Source organism: Gallus gallus, chromosome 5 (assembly GCF_016699485.2).
Source record: "Gallus gallus isolate bGalGal1 chromosome 5, bGalGal1.mat.broiler.GRCg7b, whole genome shotgun sequence".
Lineage (NCBI taxonomy): Eukaryota > Metazoa > Chordata > Aves > Galliformes > Phasianidae > Gallus > Gallus gallus.
In genome coordinates this window covers 10,107,998-10,124,878 of record NC_052536.1, presented here as the reverse complement: position 1 = coordinate 10,124,878, position 16,881 = coordinate 10,107,998, and the positions used below count along the sequence as shown (strand labels likewise).

The window sequence follows — 16,881 nt, the reverse complement described above, 5'->3', positions numbered from 1 at the left end:
AAGGGTTCAGCATCCCAAAATTAGAGGGAGGTATGGAAGACTTAGTAATATCACTTGATCTTAAAAACCTTTGAAGTCCCTGTCTCCAGAGTGCATCTTAGTAAGCATCTCCTCTAAACAGCTGTTGTACACAGAAGACATTTTAAATCAATTTATTTAAATAAAATTAGCATCCCCGGAGAAAATTATAGTGGAATATGATGACCCAGAAAGATCACCTGCAACTGACACATAAGGCAATGAGAAAAGAGCTCTCCATTCCACAGGATTTAAGTAAACTGTTAAATCGTACTGAATAAAGGACTCAGATTCTACATGGATACCAAACTGATAGAGATGAAAATTAACACTGAAAAAAATGGGAAAGAATTAGTTATTTGGATACAGACCAATATATGAACGTGAAAATCACAAAAGGAAAATGTGTGACATGCCTGGAAGTTTTTAGAGGTGGCTAAGTCATGTCTCCCCAGTAACTCCCCGTAGCTTTTATTCTCAAAAACTCCAAAATAAACAAAGCTGACAGATTTACTACAGCCTAAACTTGGGATTTCCTTGGGGCGGAGCTGTAAGAGAAGCTTCCTACTGAGAGTAAACAGAGATTTTAATATCAGGAGAAATAGGCTGGTGAATAGAAGTAAATTTACATCACTACTTGTATTGCTCTTAATGACTGAATTGAAACAAAATGGTAACTAGCAAAGATGGCTTTAAAATAGAAAGGTCTGGAAGAATATTATTCAAATGAGACAGTGGGAAAAACAGTTTTAAAAACCATGATAGGTGATCCTAATGATCATTTAAGCTCATAACCACGATTTCAGAAAGCGCAGATGAAAAATACTCTTTGCATTGCACAAAAACATGAAAATATTTCTGACGCAAAGCTTTCTACATCAGGTGATCTTACTGCTGGCTACTTTGGCTCTATACACAAAGAAACAATGGACTATCGGTCACTTCCTTGCTGTTTTCAGTGCAATTTTCTATATAATACTGCACAGTGTAAGAGTTGCAAAAAGCAGTTTACAGATTTGCTAACCTCAGTAAGAATCACAATCACAGGAAGATGGAAGAGATCATTTTCTCTTTCATAGCACTCTCCTATACAACAGGTTCTCGAAGTTATAGAACATACAGCGTGAGATGAGCTGACTTACGTACTCACAAGGCTACAACAGACATATCTATAATCTATATACAACAAATACTTCTCCAAAAATCATGTGGAACTTCACAGACTTTGCTAAAAAACACGGTCCCTTACCATACTGCCTGCAAGATTATACACCAGCTACTGTCAGATACCACCAGGTACATCTGCTGTTACATCTCATTACCAACTAATCTTTTGAAACGTGTATGTACTGAATAGTCAGGCTGACAATATGAAATTTGGGAAAGAAAATAACTGAGTATTGTTAGCTTACAAAAGCACTTTGAAAATAACTAGCAAGTGCCAGAACGAAGATTAAATTGAGATAATTAAACAACATTAAAAATAAGAACGTGGTCATTAAACTCCCACCTCCTTCACTGAAGATGATGACAAGGCTTATGGGGCAAAATGACTAAATGAGGATAAAACAAAATATTCCATATGCTTGATGCATTGCATAACTTGCAGGCATTTGCCTAAACAAATGGCAAAGTTCCTAGACATACACTCACAGAGTCCAACTGTGATCTGTCAGCACCATAACTCCCATTATACTGTCAGCAATAAATAAAATTAACAAAATTCACATCAACTTCAGATATCCAGGTCCTGTTTTATTCACACCTCTATTAACCATTTGTTAACTACAGATTTAAACCCCAGTACTCACTGCCCTGAATGGTAAAACTTTCTAACTTGAGGTGGAGATACGATGAATGCACACCAAATGAAGCACATATCAAGCAGTGGCCACACACGATGACGTATGTTAGTGAGGCTGGACAAGTCAGTCAAACCATTTCGAACTGGTAGCAAAAGCAGTCATTCTTCCTTTGGAACAGCATCTCAGTGCTTCAGTCAACTCCACCCACCCCAAATATTTTTATAATATTAACAACAACAAAGGTAATCCCATAGAAAGATCTCAGTCCAGGTATAGAGTGATACCAGTGTGGAATGCAATCCAAATGGCCAGCTAAGTATAGACAACATGTGTTGTCTATACAGTGTAAAAAATGCCCCAGAAAACATGGGCTGCTAGACTTTTGTGGATAAGTAAATCTACCACAACTGTGCAGAACAACAGCTACCCATAGCAATCTTTCCATGCCTTTTATTTAAGCTCTTTTACTTGCTTGTTTTTAAAGTAGCTTTGCCTATAGACTTCAGATAGAGCTCTAGGTGATCGTCTGTCAGTATTATTAAAAAAAAAAACAAACACCTTCACTTAAAAAAAAAATTGGACAGCTTCTTCCAAAGTAAATTGAAAATCCTAGTACTCAAAGATGGAAAAGATAATAACTTACTAAGCTTAATACAATCACAGGAACATGTGTACTGCGTTCTAGACACCTTAACAGGTTTAGCCTGCAACTACATACTATTAACAGTAGTTCGTTTATTCACATAACAACAGAAGGGTAAAGACAGCCACAAATATCCTTGGTTTAACCTGCTTTTCACTGCATGATTTTCCTCTAAAAACTAACTCCCCGTAGGCAGCCATAAGGCAATTCCCATATTAACAACATACATCAATATTAAACCAGCCGCTGTGACTTTGTTCACAGTTTAAGCGAAATGCAAAAGAAATTATGATTTTCTGAGACAAAACACATACTGTTTTCAACACTCGCTGGTTTAAATGAGTGATTAGGTAACACTGAAAGTTGCTGAAGTTTAATCAATACAGTAAAAAAAAAAAAGTATATTAGGAAGAGAATCTCTTCCTCCAGAGGTTAAGTCTCAAGTAATATGAAAACAACAGTTTTCAAAATGGATATGTAACATTTCTGCACATGCAAAAATACTTTGATATAACTGTTAGACAAGGTGGGGAAACCTGAAGCGCTGCTGAAACTTGAGCAGCGCTTAATTTCATTAACAAGGGATGATCAGTCGCTCTGAAAAGAAAAAAATGTGACTGCACATCATCCAGAACCAAGCACAACTTGGTGTTATTTGCAGAAGCAGGCTGGAGAGTTGAAATAACTGCAATTTATCCCAAGTTACACTTGCGAATTCTCATGAGCGCCAGCCACAGCTCAGCCACAACCTAACAGTTGGAGATGAAGGCAGCCTTTTCCTTTGTAACAGTCAAGTTCAGCTTGCAACACTATCAAAAATAAAAGAACTGTAAGCTAATTGCTGGCAAGTATGACGCAAACCGTTTCCTCGGTAACAGCCCAAGTTGCTGAAGTGCCTGATCCAGCATTTCCTCATCTGTTTGCACTCACACCAGCAGTCTGACAATGTAGTCACTGCATCCTGTTTCACTCGGCAGCCAGAGAAACATACTGAGCTTAACCCTTGGTTAACAGCCTTATGGTTAACCTATCGTATCTGGAAATCAACTCGTACAGAAATGTTTTATAAACGCATTCTTAACTTTCTCACACTTCTGCACAGGCTGCCTAAGCTGCATTCTCTTTTGAATTGAGAAAAAGCAACGTGAAAAAGAAAACAGTCTTAAATAAAAGTTTGTAATTTATCTTCTAATTTGCATTTAAAACAAAAATACAGGAACACTACTGAGAGCCTCTGCCCATTCGAACGTAAAAAGCTTTAACACCTGCAGATTTTACATAAAATATCACATTATCTGCACCTCCAATGTTAAATTTACAGCTCCAGAATTTTCTTGATCATCTCTTCCAGAGGCACTGTGGATTCTAGAGCAAATTAATAATGGTAATTTTAAGATTAAATGGTAATCAAAGAGCGCATGCATTGGCCTGACAATATATTGCACAAAACAGTGTGGACACTTCCAGGATTCCCTTCTAAGTGTGAACGTGAATTTGGCTATTTGGTGACAGGAATAAATAAGCAACAAACTATTCCCAGCATACAACTGTTACGTGCTGACATCAGTGTTTATCTGGTGCAAAACTTAACTATTTTTTCAGTATTATGGAATAATCACAGGGCACAAAGGAAGCAAAAAGGAAAGATAAGGATCATTTTGTTAAAAAAAAAAAACTCTGGGCAGTGCTTCACAAAGGCAAAATGCACATGAAGTTTATGGTTTAAAAAAAAAAGTCTCTCACCTTCACCAACTGATGTACCCAGTGCAATTTTAAGTGTGAAATCCCTCAAAGCATTCTGAAACAGACAGATGACAGCCAACACAATAACCTATCGTAGCATCTCGTTCTCTGCAGTGGTCAGAAAGATATCAAAAAGGTGAAGGTACAGGAAGAAGACAATGCTAGTGACTCTTCTGGTCCCTTCCCCCCTCCCCCCCAAAAAAGACCACGTTCATATCAAGCTACAACTGCTCACTGCTCTAAGAAGAACTCTACTCCTGGTTTTCCAGAAAAATAGTCTAAATCTTTCAAATGCATCATGGCTTTTCCAGTTTCCTGGGAGGCCTTCTTGCTCAAATCTCGTGTCACAACTTATTAAGAAGGAAAACAAAAGCACTGGGGAAAAAAAAAAAAAAAAAAAAAAAAAAGGCCAGGTGTACAGGCAAATGAGTACACTAATACAAAACTCCAAAAGAAAAACCCACCCCAAAAACCAGCACATTGGTATGCACTAGCAACTATACTTATTTAAAAACAAGAAACAAAAAGGGCTACCATGTTTACGTGATATAATCAGTGCTCTGGCTTAGTTAGCAATTAACTACGTTCTAGCCTCTCAGTGATGTGTTTCTCTAAATGGAGATGTGTTAGACAGCAGGATTTTCTACTCTATTAATATAGTGTTCCACTGCATCTCTTCTTAGATTCTTCCCATACTCCTGCACTCCTCCTCACTCTGATGTTCCAGCACCAATATAGTAGGAAGGAAGGCAGAAGAAAATTTATGACTACGGGAAAATAAATATTTTTTTTTCACCAAGAGACAGTTTTCTTCAACTGAATGGAAAAACAGATAGAGAAGGATGCAGGCCAGCAGGTACCAGCGAAACTAACATTACCCTGGGATCCAAAAGATTCCAGATCTATTCAAAGATGGACCAGGGGCACCTGGGAAAAATCTCATCTCCAGACTGAGAACTGTTGACAGCAATTTCCTTTCCTTGGTCCTTGAAAGGTGCAGTTTTTGTGGTGGCTGCACGATGGTTTTAGGTTATGGGATTCAAGGTTTGGGAAGATTGTACAGATTGCTCAGGATAACTTTGAGAAAGTGAATTTTTAGCTATCTGAATTAGATAGCAAAGAAACATCCACAGAAAGTTCTCTCAGAGGGCATAAAAAGTTACTCATACCTAAATAGGCACCAAATGACTTAGTCGTTTCCTTTGTTTAATTGATATATAACAAGTCCACCCTGCAGGGTAGGTTAGCCTCTGAGAGCCTTGTGATACGTTTGGGAGTTTATCCAAATACCAAAGATCAAACACTTTTCTGCAACAGGCAGAACCGTTACGTGCTTTATAACAGTCTCCCAGCTACAGAATGTACCATCATGAGATATGCTCCAGCTCTCTGTCTCCTGCTATGCTTTGCATGGGACACAAGAAAAAAAATATAGCTCTGTCCTCCAAGCTGAACAACCTCCCAAATGACACTTGAAAAGAGGCAAACATAGGGAAGTCACAGCTATTGACTCCAGCTTTTCTTGGCTTACCCCTTTTCCTGAAATCTGCAGGGGTACTACTGCAGAACATCTCAAAGAGTGAAGTGGAGCTGATGGGAACTAAAAGACAGACCTGAGACACAGCTGGGAGTCTAGAAGACATGCTGAGCCAAAGTATTACTCAGAAAGTAGAAATAAAGTTCAGAATTTCCTTTTAAAAAAAAAATTCTGCAGAAGTCTGGTTTAATTTAGTTGCCAGAGTTCCTTCAATACATGGCAAAGAGAGCTCTACACATCAAGACAGAAAATATTCCTCTACTCCTACTGATCCTGCTACAATCCAAGTGGTAATCTGAATGAAACAGCTCAAATTCACATGCAGACGTCAGTATTAGAAAGATCAGGCAAAACACTGCAGGAAGATACTTTGAAGGATAGAAACCCTCTATTTCTTTCCCCTTGTTTTTGATTGGAGGAAAAACAGAGGGTCGTTCAGTAACAATTTGTCGAGGCAGGGTTCACTCTCTATTATCACTAATCAGCCAGCTATTCTTGCTACAGCTACAGCACTTGAGCCTAAGCTACTGCTACTTCGCTTTCCTCACTCGCTTACAATAGAGTTACGCAAAACATGAGCAAGATGGCTAAATGCTTACTGTTCTCCAAAAGAAACTTATGGAACCTTTGTCCCCTCTACCCACACTGCTGAGGACAGATTCTCTTTGAGCGTAAAAGAATAAGCTCATATCTACAAAAAATCTACATGTCAACAGCTCAGATCTGGCAAATTTACAATGATGTTTATAGAAAATGAAGCAGGTGAACAAACACCCTGCATCTAATTTGCAGAAATAGAGGAACAAACAAAACAAATATCTTCACAATATTGCAAGATATTAACACGAAGTTAATAGTGTCTGTACATCAGAAATATACATGCCTTTTTCAATGCAGGCTACATATGCATCATTTTTCTGTTATGGACTTAATATAGTATTCACGTAAGGGATTGTTGTAAATGCAAAGACAAATCTCATCTTTCTGTTTAATAAATTGCATTACCAAACGTTCTATGCAATTTTTTTTTTAAATAATTTGGTTGAAAGGTTTCCAAAACAGTAAAAATATTTTCAAGTCAGGATACCTTTGTCTTTGCTGAATGACATCTGTAATGTTTGATTAAATTATGTTACTGGTCTTGTAATATGTAGAAAGTGAACAAAGAACACACTGGTAAGAAGAGGCGTTAAAATGATTGTAAAATTAAAAACAGTTACAGTCAGGGAAAGAAAAATGGCTTTTTGAGAAAGAGACAAGCAAGTGAGCCATTTCCTATTGATCATCTACTTTCTAGGAAATTATCTTCTTGTATTTTCAAGCAAAATGAATTTAAAATACAGATGTAGCATCTAAAGGCACACCATGCCTGTCCAGTATCAGACAGGTGGAAGAAACTTAAGTTTAAGAATGCATTCATCTGAGATTATTAATACCTACTACTGGAGAGTCACAGTTATAAATCACAGTCAAGCCTGAGAATTTTGAGCAAGTAAGGACTACATGTGTATATATATACACCATTCCTTAAACACAGTGAAACACATGCTCTTTTCCACTTGAAAGCTAAAATGCTCAGCAGACTCTAGGGATTTTCCTAACACAACAAACGTGAAGGCAAGTGTAGAAGACTCACAAACCTTTAGAAATGAAATTTTAACAGCAGCTAGTCTCATACAAGAAAAATGACATAAAGCTAACTTTCTGTATTACATTATATATTATTAATTATATATTTTTATAATTTATATTATATCCTTTATTAATCAATGGAGAAGTGTTACGGATGAATTACTGAAGTTTTACTGACTCGTAGTTAGTTCTGAAATTGCATCACTTTATTATGCAAAACACAGCCTGAACCTTTTCCAAAGCTGTAACACTTTCCTGAGCACTATTTATAACTGGATACCAATTTCGTATTTCCAGATATAACATGGGATTCCAAACGAATTTGTCTTGAATTTTTATCCTTAATGGTCTTAATAACAGGCACAATTCATAAACAAATGTCATATGTAAATAGATTTTACTTGGTTTTAACAAAACAGCTTTCAAACCTGAATATCTTAGCTTTGATTTTTACTCTCCACAAGAATTGTTATCTTTCATAGACAGAAGTACTATTTTCTCCTTCAGACCATTCTACAGAAGGCTTTGATACAAAAGCCATCATCTCAGAGGGTCTGAAAACCTAGGCTACACTCAAAAGCAATAGCCAGTGCCTGCCTTCTTATTTCCAAAAGTTACATACATTTCATAAAGTTACACACGAACCTCTTACTTGCAAGCTTTTTAAAAAGTTATTTGTCATCCAACAAAAGTGTTGCCAGTTATAATAAGTGAGATTAAAACCAGCAAAAATATTGTTAACAGAACAGCTGTTCCAAAATCTTAACCAAATTTGTCCAACCAGAAGCTCCAAATAGAAAGAAAAATTAGATTTTCAGTATTAGCATTGCAGGGGAACATTCTTCTATGGTGAATAAAAAAATAACAAGAAGCTCGTAGATAGATTCCAATGAATACTTTTCCATAGCTACATTAAATAAGTTCACAGATAACTGTCTTCAACGTATCCTCAACTGTGTTTTGCCATAGCATCACAAAGTTATTTATTATCACATCACGGTAATCACTCATTTTAACTTCATATGGACATACACACTGCATTTCTTTAATCATTGGAAAGACCCTAAGTAACATTGCTTAGGTTTTTTTATTATTACAAAAACACCCAACAACTAGAAGATGCCTAGACAGACATCTATGTATACAATCAATTGAAACTCTTTCACTGCAATTCTATTTTTTCCATTGAAATTTCCTTTCAAAGCACACCTCAGTAATTCCCACACGGATGCTAGGCAGCTAGCTGATACAAGGACAGAGTGGATAACAAAGTTGTTCGTGATTACTAGTTAGGATATAGGATAGGATATAGGACACTGCTCTATCCTATATTGATACATTAGAATGAACAAAGACCCTCAAAATCATTAAGGTTTGTTTGTGTACCCCAGGCTACAAACAACAACTCACAGCAGATACATCTCTGTTTCATGGCAAGCTGAGACTGTATGGACAGTCTCAGTGGGAGCAACGTAACCCACATCAACACTTTCTTTCTCTGGAAAGTAAAGACTGCTTCTCACATGTCCCAACTAACGAAGGGCAAAGCTGTGCTCCTGTGTCTTCGCTTTCTTCTTTCCAAGCCATTTCATGCAGGGCAATGCAGAGCAGGCAGTATTTCACAGGCACAGCAGGATTTTAACTTTTTTCAGTGTGCTAACCACACCTTCAGGTTCTAACACAAATTTCCTGCTCTTACACATGGGACCTTAACTACTTGTATCTAAGAAAAAGCAGCCTAAATGAACTGAAATTGATGTTCAGACTATGCAATAATTCAATCCAATTAATCCAAATAATTACCAATCCAAAAGAATAATTCTTTTGGATTGGTAATATGTAGGGTTACAGAACTACAAGAGTGGATATCAAAAATACAGTGAATTGACTGCACTGGCAAACCAAATGAAACAGAGGCTACCGTGGCCATTACTCAAGACAGTCACTTAAGATTTCTCAAATATATTTTTTCTTACAAAGTTAGCATCTATAAACCAGACGTATGACACTGAATTTCATTAAGTACTAATGACATCCTATAAATACAGAGATGAGTATCTGCCTCAGAGAAAGCTCACAAGAAGTTAGCTCATATCCCCTCTGAGCTACAAACCCAGCTAAAAGGCCGTCCACTTTGCAAGGCATGCCCACTGTAAGGGTGAATGGCCACCACACATTATTTCCCGTGTAAAATAAGATCAGTGTTTATCACCAAACATTAAAAAACCTTATCCATAGAAGCAGTTCACAAAAAAGGATATAAACTCTTCCAAAGAGCCAAAAGTACTACTTTTGTAGTAGTACTTTTGTAGTCAGAAATTAGAGTACTCAGTACTAGAGTACTCAGAGATTCAGAATTCCTTTAAAAGAATCCACCAGACAGAAAAAAAAAAGCTATATTCCTGATGTGGTAAACAGGTGTCACCCACCAGGACTTAGAAAAAAGTTTTCATAAGAATGAACATAACTCGTAATTTAATTTATAATATTAAACTAAGAAAAATAGAAAAACTCAGAGTTTCTAAACTCATGTATAAGCCTTTTATTTTAGGCCATGTTGGCAGAAAAGTCATGCTGAAGATACAGACAGTGAGTCTAGTGTAAAATGCATTTTTAAAGCCTTCATTTTGCCTGCCATCACGTTAAAAAAGTCTAATCTAATCAAAAAGAAAAGATAATATGACCAATAACAAAGGTTAAAAGAGATGCTTTAATACCATGATGCCTATGCAAAGTTTCCAGCTAAGCTGTTATTCCAGTAAAACTGATAAAAACCCTCTCCACAAACTGACACCTCACTCACTTTCAGAGGACCTGATATTACACACATCTGCAGACGAAGCTGTAATGACAATAGATGTAAGCAGGCAGGTGTGCCACAGGATTGCGGTACAACCCCACTGGGGTGGGAGCAGCACTATGTGGTCTGAGCATATTGAAAGTACTCAGCCCAAATTAAACCAGCTGCATATTTTTCCAATTAGCATTACCAACATGGATATAGAAAAAAGCAATGTACCTATTTTGCTAATTCATGCTGTTCCTCATAAAAGAGTGACAATCTCTCAAGACCAAATCCAAAGCACCCAAATACAGCTTCACATAGTATATTTTCTATGGTATCTAGAATACCTTAGAGGAAGCTATGTAAGGAAAAGAATATTTTAACAATTTATTAAATAACATTTTGTTTATCAAGTGAACAACAAATAAACATCTGCTGCAAATATCCCTTTAACTTAATTAAGGTATTTAGAGTTGAAGACAGGAATGTTAAGGCTGGCAGATCAGAACTGGGTAACTAAACTTGACAAGATTAACATTCAAGGCCATTTAATTGGAAATTTGTCAGCTTTTTCCACAGCTTTTGTACAAAATGAGGTTAGCACTGGACACAAAAACACACAAAAGCTGCACTGTATTTCTTAAATGCTGAACTATCAAATATGAAGGCTTGTACAAAAATCACTTAGCTGCCTGTGCTGTCTTCTGTTCCTCCACCTGTAAATTTGCTCATTTCAAAGGAAGAGGCTAAATACAAAAGCTACAAAGAGTAGGAGTAGGGATGGTTAATGAAAAGAAAACCAGACATATCAACGCTAACTTCTAGAAAGCAGTTGCCTCTATTTGAATTATGAGGGTTGCTCTGAAAGTAATGCCTCCTATTTTATTATGTTAGCCTATGTTGTCAGAGGCAGATGTTGCTGGTATGGCAGTAGGGGCTGAACCTTCCCACATACATTCTGTTGCATGTTGTTGCTGCATGACAGATGGTAGCAGAGGGGCAGTCTGACAAAATGGCATCTGACACGGAAGCACAGATGAAACAATGGTGTACCAGTGAGTTCCTCCATGCAGAAAAATCTGCACCCACTGAGATTTGCTGAATGTTAACGGAGACCAAGCAATGGATGTGAGCACAGCGAGATGGTGAGTGATGCATTTCAGCAGTGATGACAGTGGGTCACTTCCACTGGTACAGATTTTTTGAGCACAGCATGCAGGCTCTTGTTCATCGCTGGTGAAAAAGCATAGCTAGTCATAGGTGATGACTATGTTAAAAAACTCATGTTTTGCAAAGAATTTGCTCGATCATTTAGAGTTATTGTGCTCTTCTTAGCTGTTGTAGTTTCCGTAGAAATAAGCAGGAGGCATTACTTTTGGATCAACTTATGTATATCCTTTCACAAAACAACTGATCGTTTTTCAAGTATTAGCCTGATCCGTAGGCTACAATTTTGTACCAGCAGTCATTCTTTTTATGGAGTACCTAGTTCCTACAACACTTTTTTCTCTCCCTCAGCCAAAGACCAGTCATTTAACTCAGTCTTGCTTAAGAAGGGATCTCTCCAATCTCTTTTTATCATGCTTTCCCTTGTCAAACAACAAGTTTGTGGATCACGGTATCCTACCACCTCTAATCTATTAGTATTCTTGACTCCTGTCTGTCTGGAAGACTCCAGTATTCCTTAACTTCCAATGCATCCTCAAAGTGATCAATGCATTTAATTGTCCATTATCATTCATTCATTTATTGAAAAGTCTTCCTTATCCAGTCCAAGACCTCATTTACCATTCAAACTTTCATTACTTCTACTGAGTTGCAGAAAAAAAGTCCCATTATTCTTTTTCCTCATTATAATTTATTCTGCTGTGTCTTTTCATCTTGCTAAGAGTTGGTTTTGCTCACTGAAAACGTCCTTCCTTTCTCCCAAATCTTACCTCAATGCGTTCTTTCAGTTCTCTCTCCACAGTTTTATTCTAGAAAAACAGGTGAGATCCTAATATAGAGCACCAGCTCACACTATGGGCTTGCTGCATGTCACAGCATATCCCATTGGGTCTCCCCACTCACTTTTTTTCATAAAGCTTGGTGGAATTTCATATCTTTGAAACTTCCAAGGCCATAGCATTCAATCAGTTTGATTAGTCACATTCCTTCATTAGGATGGTACTGCCAGACACATACATGCACAAGTAGGAGTGCGCAACTCAACAGGAGTTGTCTTTTCCTCTGTTAAACATACGTAACTCCTTGTAATCCTCACTCCTTTCATATTTAACCTCACAGAACATGCTGTTCATGACCCACAGCACGGAAACAATCTTTTTTTTTTTTTTTTTTTGCCATTCTAGAGATTCTTCTGAGAACTTATTATTCTACATCTCTATCATTTTCTTGCATAAGTTTAAAATAGCTTTCTTGTCAAAGCTGAAAACCAATGTTTTATCAATGTATCCTGTTAGTTCCCTTTCACACAGTTGATCACTCAGTTCTTACAAACTTCTCTCCCAGTTTCTTCAAGTTCTTTCCCACTGGCACTCTGGCCACTCCTGTAACGCACCACCTGCAATACTTCCCCCAGATTTCTCCAGTGTTTCCTCAGCAGATGTCTTCACTTTCATTCGTTTCTCTCTTTACATGTTGTTCACAGGAAATCACACCTGCAGAAACAATCAAGCTAATCTGCTGCACTGACAAGTTACAAACACCTTTTCCTGCTTTTAGCTTCTACTTCTGTCCAAAACAAACCACCATCCAACTTTGGATGTCTGAAAACCAGCTAAGGCTACAGGTAGCTAACAGAGTTCTTAACAACCATCTTCTTAACTGCACTCTCAGCAATCTTTGTTAGTCTCTGTGAGCCACATTATGGTTCTGGTGATCACTGCCATAGGGATGGCATCTTAAACTCCAATCTCTCCACAGGTCTCTACAGGCAGAATGTGCTCAAGTCATCCTTTCTTTCTGGTATGACACTTTAAGAAACTGAAGATACTCTAAGAAACTTCAGAATAGAGAAGGAAAAAAAGAAAAAAAAAGATGTAACTTGTACCAAGTCTTCTCATTTTGCCTAGCACAAAACATTTTGTCAAGGCCAGAGAGAACCAGAGAGAAATAACCTTACTCATCCAAAATAACTGTTGCAAAAACAGTTTCCCATGACTGTCACTTCATTGTGCGCTCACTCTTATTGTATTTGAACACTCAGTTGCATCCCATTGAAGTTGATTGCATTCACAGCTAAACACAGACTCATTTCTACCTTGATTACCAACCCCCACCCCAGGAGATGATCAATAAAAACCCAAGAGACACAGAGAACAACAGAAACAAGGCTTTGCCTGCAGGTACACTTGCGGTAAGGGTCACCCACAACCACCACTACGGGAAAAGATGAACATTGCAAAGAGCTCATCACCTCAAATGCATACAAGGATAGATACATTTCACACTTCTAGGCTGCAAAGCTAGAACTTAAGAACTTCAAGGCAATATAAAATACCTACTAACATGCATCTTCTGACCTAGGAAACTAATAGCCTCAGCAGTTAAGGAAAAATATAATTTGTTTTAAAAGCAGGAAACAGTTTTTATGTGTCTAACTAAACTGTGTTAATTTAAAGTTAAATCTACAGTTTAGACTCTCTAAATCAAGTCTTGATCTTCCTAGTGTACAAGATAAGACTTGATCCTCAGAGGGTACAAGATAAAAGGCGTAAGATAGCTACCAATGGAAAGTGGCAAGACATGGTGGTCAATCTACCAGTCTAAGCACGAGACAACTCTTCCTTTAACTGACAGAGCACAGCATGGAAGTTTTTCTCCATTAAACAACCCAGCTTTACTACTTGTTTGAAGCTAGTGAGATAGCTAGGAAATTTTAAAAAACAAAACAAAAAAACCTAGCCCTATTTGCAGGTTGTTTTGGACACGTCCCATGCGCATAATTTGAAAGGCCTATTCTTTTAGTAAAGACGAATAGACATTTTAGAATCACATATCCTACACACAGTTACGTGCTCTCATATACATGTTCACAAGGATGTAAAAAGAATGCTTTACACTACAGTATTTTTCAAGACAAGGATTATTTATAAGATCTGACCTGCACCCTTTAGAGTCCCAGTGCTGATCTGGCTTTCAAGAAACAACAACAAATAAAAAATAACATTAAGAAATCATGTACTAAGTACTGAACAGCCAATGCAGGCAGTGCCTTTGATAACAGTATGTACAGCTAACATTAGCATGTAATTAAAACATGCAATCAAAACATTGTCTGCACAACATTTGTAATGCCAGTCAATACTGCAATTGTACTGCCAAACGATTCATCAATAGGTCCAAGATAAATACTGAAAAAGAGAAACAAAAAGCCAGTTTACTGCTAAAATCAAATTAATTTCCATTAACTTTTCCTGATAACATAGTAAAGCTCAAAAAGACATTGTGCTTGCATGATTTTTAGCCTTAATTTACTTTCTTCTGTTCTACAGGTATTTCTATCTGTGTGTTTGAAAATGGCATTTAAGTATACTACCATGAAATACTAAGGATATAACCTATTCAAGACTCTTTTCCTCCACCCACCAAACTACACCACTAGCCACACATACTGCAGAAAAAAAAGCATACATGGCGTGGATTAGATTTTGACAGCCAAGCATGGATGTTCATAGAAAAGGCAAGAACAAAGATAATTATCAGCCGTTCAGTATTATATTTGCTGTCTGTTGACAAACAAAAAGCAGAAATCCAAATTTGAGAAGCATATTCCTCAAATCAGAAAGCACTTGTAGGATCATGCTCACAGGGCCTCTTCCTACCTCTACCCTTAGAAAACAGTGACAGCTCCACTTGACTCCACTGTGCGAACACTACTGGTTGTGCACATCTGGAATTGCCCCTCTACTCTCCATGCGGAAAGATCCCGTAGAATTGTTGCTTTAAGCTTATTTGTGGAAAAAGAAAACAAAAGTCAACCCACTCTACTTTTTTCTCATGGTATTTAGACAGTTGGGTATAATTTCAATTCAACAAGTTACTGAAAACTTAATACCAGCAACCCTCTTTTTTCCCCCCAGAAAGTAACTAAAATCTACATCTGCCTTTTTTTGTTCTTACATACATCTGCTTGTAGAGGGTGCAATGTGCATTAATAATCATATAAAATGCATCAAACTGAATGACAGCTAAACTAATATTGTCATTATAAGTATTCCTGACACAGCAAACTTCCACCAGCACATTCCTTATACTCCACGGACCTTCCCAGCAGTCTTTATTAAATTCACTATCTTAAAATATTAACATTGAAAAAGAAGTCTTGTAGTATTGTTTAAACATCTACAAAACATACAATCAGTCTTTCATGGAAGTTCACATAATAAACGCTCCTCTGAAGAGCATTAAGTGCATAAACTCCTTCTGTTTCAAGGAAACAGTATAAAGACGTTGTAGTGTTTGGTCAAATACAGTCACAGACCGTGGGCTTCCTTCCCTGTGTCACCCCCAGCCCCAGCAGCTGACGCTTTATCAGCTCTGCAATGTCTGATATCTCTCCAAGTCAAACACAAGAGCAGAGTATTTCACCTGCCTTGTCCTCATAAAAATCACTCATAACACACGGCCTCGAACACGTATCTACGAATGCAATTTAAATCATGGCTAATAAAGCACAAATATTTATTGTAAAGTGTAATAGACTTTATGAGGAAAACAAAGAACTTCAGATCTCTTTGTTGTTTCTGTTCACTTCTAGTGATAATGAAGGTATCAAATTCTGGAAGTCTACCAAGCAGTTGCATTTTACTATGAACACGTATGATTTAAGTACTGCCAATAAATCCCAGGTATTTAGTTAGGTTGACGTTTATGACGTTACTTGAAGAATACTAAGTGTCTTAACTTGAAACATACACACATTTTATGGGAAGCGAACTGAATATCAAAGGAAGCATTTAATCTGTTGAATAAAAACAAGTATCTTTTGTCATCTAGAAGAGTTAATGAAAGCTGTTACTGCATTTTCTATGTTTCTTATACTGTAGACAAACACGACACAAACAGAGAGTATTTCCTATCTAGAAGGGAACGGTGCAGAGAAAGTAAACTATTGTACAATATCCCCCACGTATCTTAACTGCTATTACAGTATTTTAACACTGTTTGTCCCATTGTCTGCACTTGATAATTTCAACCTTCTGACGCCTGTTCCAGCAGACTGGCATTTTAACCTTTCACGCACAGAACAATTACTGCTGTATTATTCTATTGCGTAAATGCAGAGAAAGAAACGCTCGCAAACCGCTGCACTGTTTCAGATTCGCCTCGTATTTCCTCCGACCTATTTCACATCACAAGAAGCACATTATGGAACGCACGACAAAGCAAAGTTCGAACGTTTCATTTGGCATTCATGGATTTCGGCCACCACAGCAACAGATGGGGGGTTCTGCGGCAACAATCCCTTCACAGAAGCCGGGCATTTGCCATTCATTCCCAATGGCCCCCACGCTCCTCCAGCACGGGGTCAACTGGCCGCTCCAGCAGAGCCCCAGCCCCCGTCGCTCATGTGCCACCTACCAAATGGAAACCAACTGCCCCACACGGGAGTTGGCCTGTAAAAAAAAAAACAAAAAACAAAAAACAAGCAAACAAACGAAAAACCCAGGGCTCATTGACAAGTTTTCCAGGAGGCAGAAACCAACAGAGTTCC

At 37.6% G+C, this 16,881-nt stretch overlaps 1 protein-coding gene across 1 annotated transcript in view; it reads right to left on the bottom strand.

Annotated features, from left to right (window-relative positions):
* The window catches only part of PDE3B (phosphodiesterase 3B), a 76,489-nt gene that overhangs the window by 57,774 nt on the left and 1,834 nt on the right, over positions 1–16,881 (bottom strand). The gene's annotated exons all lie outside the window — the stretch shown is intronic.